Source organism: Diachasmimorpha longicaudata, chromosome 14 (genome assembly GCF_034640455.1).
Source record: "Diachasmimorpha longicaudata isolate KC_UGA_2023 chromosome 14, iyDiaLong2, whole genome shotgun sequence".
Lineage (NCBI taxonomy): Eukaryota > Metazoa > Arthropoda > Insecta > Hymenoptera > Braconidae > Diachasmimorpha > Diachasmimorpha longicaudata.
The window spans coordinates 3,112,614-3,118,613 of record NC_087238.1 but is presented as its reverse complement, the minus strand read 5'-3'; positions in this window follow the sequence as shown (position 1 = coordinate 3,118,613).

Below are 6,000 nucleotides of genomic sequence, written 5' to 3'. Positions count from 1 at the left end.
GTGAGAAAATTATTTTTTCAAATGCTTAGAATGCATATTATTTTAGCCATATTACGAACGGAGAAGACGCGGTATTATCGAGTTATCGAATTTTGAGATTCAAGAATCGGTTGTTTTTTTATCGATTTATGAAAATAATTGATGGTCGCCTCGTTATGCTAGTCCATGTCACTACGCCAAAAGAAAATTCAACTCGAAATTATCACCGTAGAATGATAATTGTGGGACGAAGTGCAAAGTCATCAATAATTTGCAAGATCAACAAAAAATATCAGCCCAACTCAATTTTAGTTCAGAAAAGGTAACTTTTTAGTTTTATATGACGAGACCGAACGCGCGCTGCAGCGCGCGGAAAATGAAGGATGAGTTTTGTTTCTGTCATATAAATCAATTTGATTCACCTTTGATTCGTCCGAAAGCATTTGACATCAACACTTGAGTCATAGTGAGTGAGTCATCAACACTTGAATCTCTCTCTCACGGTGAATCATAACGATCTTTACATTATGTTTTAAAATTAGCGCCTAAAATTTAAACGACCAATAGGATACTGGCTACATCTTTGCGAGATTTCGATTCGATTCGAGATTTTCGATACGATATGTGGCTCTCCTTTTTAGAATAGGATCTGTTGTGTATCCAATCAGGTGAAGTCATAATTGTCTTTTGGAAATTAAATTATTCAACTTATGTGTAAACATTTTCCTTAATATTCATTCAAATAGTTTTTCTCCCCAACCAGATTTAGTAAAACTTTATGATGGCTAATTTCTCTATTTTGGACAAACAATAAAATCCAAAATTTTTTCTATCATCCTTCGTTAACTCTGGACCGTTTAAATGTTTTTATGTAGATACTCCTCACTACCTTCTCAATTGCTAAATTATTTTATAATGCCGTTCTCCCATGGGCCTATTTTTATTCGTTGCCATTATTGCCCCTTAGTTCTACATTTATTACATTTGACCCCCCTTGATTCTTCCAGACAGATGTTTTTTGGGGAATTGTCTCCAAAGGACACCAACTAAACTCCCTCTCTCTTTCTCTCTTTACTTGCACCTCGCCAATCAAATGGAATTTCTAGAAATTTTTCCTTTTCCATTTTTTCCACCCCCTCCCGCCCCCCATTTTTCTTCCCAAGTTGTCTCCATAATTTGTTCTACTCCTCAGTATCATCCCAACTGCCCGAATAGTCACCTGATTGGAGGTCTCCAGTCTATTTATATTTGTTTATAATAAATTCAATATTTGAGATAAATCGTGAGTGTGATTTATCCCCTTATCACAAACCAGCTACACAAAGAACACTTCGGCCTTCGGGGACAAGTTTCATTACCCGCTTTTCTGAGTAATATTTGGCGGTCAGAAGTGGCCATGCGATACGAAACAAAAACATTTTTGGGGGTGGAAATGTTCTGGTCCCAAAGGCCAAAAATAAGGCTCTACTATCTTTCAGTTTAGTCTGTCTTGATAATCCGTAGAGCAACGTATCTCTTGACTAAAGTAGAGTCACGAATTATTCTTAGAGAATAAACGATAGCGAGTGAAAATACAACTTGAAGTGTTATTTATTTTAATCCCATAATCCAATACTTATACTTAAAAAAAAACATCTATTGATTATCTAAATTCAGTAAGTTATTTCAATTTATAGACGACTAACCTTTATATTGATGGAGCATTACGAATTAAGTCCATCCCCCTGTTTTGTTTCCGGGTAATTATTTCCCAGGAGAAAAGTTCCCCGAGAAACTATTGCTCAGAAAAATCACTCGGGAACGAATTTTTTAAAAAATCCTTCCCGATAAAAATGCGCAGTAATTAATTGTTCGATTCATACCGCCCTCTGGGCCTCTTCGCCTCCCCCCCACAGATAATAATTTCCGCCAAATTCGATTAGTGATGTTTACATTGCTTTTGTGTGAGATCCTATTGTATTCGGATTAAAGGGACCAGTTATTAAAAGCCTAACTTCACCGCTCTCTGCGTTACCCGGGGCCAACGGAGTGGACGTGATGGTGTCTGGCCCCATGACAACACACGTGGATACATTTAGAGACAACGAACAACACAAAGATGGATGAACGTAGAGACAAGGAAAGACGGACAATACAGACCGTCATTCCTTCCACTATCATTTCTCGACATTACCTCCGCTGCCCTCCTGCGGCTATTAATTTTGAAAATTAAAATTAAAATATAATAATGTATGTGGAGGATGAGAGTAAAGTCGGAACGTTCTGTAATATCGATCACCATTTATGTCTAGACTGGGTGGTGGACAGGTTCATTTTTGCTGATCGTCACAAACATTTCGTAGATCACTCTATGAGATGAGGTGATGTGTAGTAAAGATTGAAGGGTTGAATAGGTTTTATAAATCCTTTATTCGTGTAAAGTACTCAAATCATTAATAAATGGAGATTGATCTGAAGGAGCGAGATACTTTTCAGATGAGTTGATGTTACTGGTGTAATGAGTGTTTTGGAAGTGAACTGGATAGGAATTGGAATGAAGGAATATCTCAAGGGAAGGTTTTTTGGAAAATTGATGAGTAGGAGTATTGGAGGGATTGAAGCCCAAAGGTTCAGGGGACGTGTGGCGCCAGTATTGGCGATGTTACGTGAAATGGTAATAGACAAATTTTGATACTAATTTTGATTGAATTGTCTCATGTTCGTTACAAATATTACATCGTTTTTTTCAACCGAACGAATTCTCGAATTGAAATTCCAGTCTGAACCAATGAGAGAAGTTGACTAAATCCATTAGACTAATTTTCTCCACATGACGAATCACAAATCTTTTGAATGTTAAAGAAAGATTCAACGTTCAATTATCATATAATCAAGCTTGCTCGAGCTTGCAGGATCAAGGCATAATCCAGTTAGGGCTAGACAGTGCTAGAATCATTTTGAGTCCTCAAAATGATCCAGCAACTGGATCCATCCAACTCGTAAAATCGACTCTTGAGTGAGGCTCTGAAGACTGTCCAGAGCTGGGACATCATTATGTCTTGAAATTGACATTAGTGTCAGGGTCATTGACTTAGCCAGGTGTATCTTTCCTATTTATGAAAGCAGAAGCACATAAATGAAGTTCGTCCGAGTCGAAATCGCGTAAGGTCTTTCCCATTGGCCGATTAAATGAATGAAGTTTCGCGTTAGTCGAAAAGACGAAAATATTCGTGTTCCTAAAAGCATCCATTGTGAATCAAGTTACCTCTCTCATCATATTTATAACGAACGACTTTCACATTCGTTCTTTTACGGTGTGATCGCCCTTCATCAGTCTATGAAAGCACAAGCACATAAATTAAATTAAATTAACCACAGAAGTTATCGACTAACTTCATGTGTAAGACTTTCTCCTAATTGGTCAATGTGTTTGAGGCGGGAAATCAAAATAGGGCGCGCGAAGCGCGCATTCGGTCTTGTCTAAAGCTCTAACCTAGAATGGGTCTTACGACATAGTGTGCTTTCAGAAACTATCCACTAAACCCTCGTTTTTCCGAGGCTTAAATTCCTGGTCATAACCGATCTAGTCCCACCCTAACGTTATCCGGTTTTTTCGAGTCTCAGAAAATCGAGCTCTCATGACACTTCAATCTCGTTCACCCCAGCTCCATTTCTACCTGAGTTTCCCAAATTTCCCTTTATCACCGTCAATTTCCATGTTATTTTCATTGTCAGTCCCACACACTACGATATTTTTGTTTTTATATCCTAAATCACTTCTGTTAATCATCAATTCGCCTGCCGCATAATGTTTCCATGTTATTGTCATTTGTAAATGGGCATTTAATGAGGGAATTAATTATGGTATACTGAGCAGAAAATACCACATCATACTCCCTCATTCCGAATGTACCTCCATATCACGTTTGTTGTTTTTTTTTTCGCGGATAACACATGTAGCGATTTTCTGTCACTACCGTTGGTCTTCTGGAATTACTCCGGTAGAATTTATTTCATGCCATTAACAACAGCATAAATAGGGAACCAATGAACACACAGGCCATAATCTCCAATACTTTCCTCCAATCTCCAATCCTTAAAAGATAGAATTATTCGCTTGTGATGGTAGCGACGCACTGATATCGATATGCGAGAGCTACACGTCACTCAATCTACCACGATGAATGCTCTCATTAAATGCCCATTTACAAATCACAATAACATGAGTACATTTCGCGACAGATGAATTCATGGTAAACACAAATGGTTTGCGACATCGTCATGGTAAACAAAAACATCATGGTAATTGACACTCACAATAAAAATAATATGGAAATTGGTATTCAACTCAAAATGTGCAGGGGAAAACATGTGTTTGAGTGAAGTATAAAATATACTCGATTTGATGTGTTTGAGAAATGCATGGGAAATATATATGTATGTTAAAATGTAAAGTATATACTTGAAACAAGTATATTTCATTTGCTTTAGTATATCCAGTATACTTTTATTAAATCAAGTAGATAAAAACACAATGAACAAAGTAATACACAAATGATCACAGAGTGTTGAAAAATTAGAACACAGCTCTTCTGTTTATCTTCAAAAATCACTCGACAAGGTTTATGACGTGTTTGAAAGAGTCTCCAGAAAGAGACTAAGTTATGATCTGTTGTGTTCTGAACTTGAGAGCGTTGCAATCCTCACCACATGTGGTATTCAATGGAAACTCTGTCCTCTGGAGTCATAAAGGTTCTCTTGTTTTTTCTGTAGTGAAGGTTTTTCAAATAGTAAGAATTCAGTCTCTGGACAACGGTCCTCTAGGTCAGTCCTGCCTTCCTCCTGCCAATAATAAAATGATAAAGTTAAAGTAATTGATTGTGTTGCTACATTTATTTATCTACTTTTACCATATCCCAATACAGAGAATTAGAATTAGAGCGACAAAATTGTTGGTTTAACCTAGTCGGCAATCGAACCCGGGTCTCCCAGTTTCGCACCGGGACATGTAGGATAGGATATTCATACAGCCGTCAGAGGAAATTGCTGTATAAAGTTTTGGATTAGGTAAGAGCAGACCTGGAATTATTATCGATATAATTTCACAAGCAAATTGCACTGAAAAAATTGATAGTCCAGACCGGAATTTGAACCCGAAACCTTGCGACTATGCATTGGGTGTGATCCCAACTGAGCCGGTTATAGTCAGTCGAGGCTACCTTGTGCCATCTTGTGATAGTGAGCAAATGCCCATCTACATCACTTTAAAATCTGTTTTCATTATTCTTTAACTATTATTTAACTCATTTCCAAGATGTCTTACCATTGCCAGAAATTTCTACTTAAAACCAGTTAACAATTTTTACCTCTACTGAGCTAATTACTAATTTGTACTTCAGACCGGTTACCAAGTCTTATGAAACTGCCAATTTACCAGGCGGATCGAATAGACGAAGCGTCTCATAATATTGAAATCCATCCATATTCTCGAGTAGTGAATCCAAATGATGAATGTTATCATATATTTCCCGCGCAGGTTCCATTTTAAATACTTTCTTTTGGAGTCTTGTAAGTTGATGACTCATGATTGCTTCAAATTCTACAATCGACGCAATTACCAAAAGATATGCAAATGACTTACCATACTTTCCTCCTTCCTTAAACTTTCGTGACAGAAAGCACGAAATCTCTGTAACTTAAAGTTGAAACTGATCTAGACCCTTTACCTCAGAAAACTCACTCCATTCTCTGATATGTTGTAGATATTCTTCTAAGACAGTATTGGATACCAACGGTACAGTTGTCTTCACCGACTCTTCTGGGCCCTTAGCTCAGCGAGACCCTTCCTATACGCAATACTCAGGCCGCGCGTCTCAGTCTGGCTGTGAAAGGATGGTGAAGTGTTCTCCAGGAAAGCGAAAAGAAAATCTTCTTCCATTCGAGGATGATTGACCTGGCAACAAGTAACTTCCTTCATACAGGATGCCAGACCCCCCCCTTGAACACGGGTGTGATGACCCCGCGGACCCCGAGTCCAACTGG